This window comes from Buceros rhinoceros, unplaced genomic scaffold (assembly GCF_000710305.1).
Source record: "Buceros rhinoceros silvestris isolate BGI_N320 unplaced genomic scaffold, ASM71030v1 scaffold42114, whole genome shotgun sequence".
NCBI classification, from domain to species: domain Eukaryota; kingdom Metazoa; phylum Chordata; class Aves; order Bucerotiformes; family Bucerotidae; genus Buceros; species Buceros rhinoceros.
Genome location: NW_010408384.1, coordinates 6315 through 6516, shown reverse-complemented (window position 1 = coordinate 6516; position 202 = coordinate 6315).

Below are 202 nucleotides of genomic sequence, written 5' to 3'. Positions count from 1 at the left end.
CAGACTGACAGACAGAGAAGGAGGTCAAGACCCACAGTGAGATGAAGCATTTTCTATTCTGGCAAAGATACTGCGTCCTGAAGTGTTCACCTTAGAAAATGTTTTTAGCTCAGAATAACAGAGACACTTGCTTTGTCCAGGAAGTGCACAGGCCAAAATCTTTGCTGGCATAATTACACTGACTCCAGTTGACTCTGGAATT